This window comes from Piliocolobus tephrosceles, chromosome 7, assembly GCF_002776525.5.
Source record: "Piliocolobus tephrosceles isolate RC106 chromosome 7, ASM277652v3, whole genome shotgun sequence".
Classification (NCBI taxonomy): domain Eukaryota; kingdom Metazoa; phylum Chordata; class Mammalia; order Primates; family Cercopithecidae; genus Piliocolobus; species Piliocolobus tephrosceles.
The window spans coordinates 145,392,997-145,393,293 of record NC_045440.1 but is presented as its reverse complement, the minus strand read 5'-3'; the positions used below and the strand labels follow the sequence as shown (position 1 = coordinate 145,393,293).

Below are 297 nucleotides of genomic sequence, written 5' to 3'. Positions count from 1 at the left end.
CCCCCACACCCACCCACACACACACACACGCACCCACACACACCCACACACACACCCACACACACTCACACCGGCACCCACACACACGCACCCACATACACGGAAGGTATTTATACATATTTCATGTACACACACTTATGCATATATATATGCAAGAAGACATACACATTTCATATGTATGCAAGATATTTACAGCAGGATTTTACAAAACCATAAGGTAGGGAAATTTGATGATGCAGGGGACAGAGGCAAGGTATTGTCTGGAAATGGCAGCTTCAGGAGAGAGCAGGACCCCAC

General features: G+C 46.8%; 1 pseudogene; it reads left to right on the top strand.

The window, feature by feature from the left end:
• The first annotated feature begins 233 nt into the window (after positions 1–233).
• Positions 234–297, top strand: part of LOC111553374 — a 1,747-nt pseudogene continuing 1,683 nt past the window's right edge.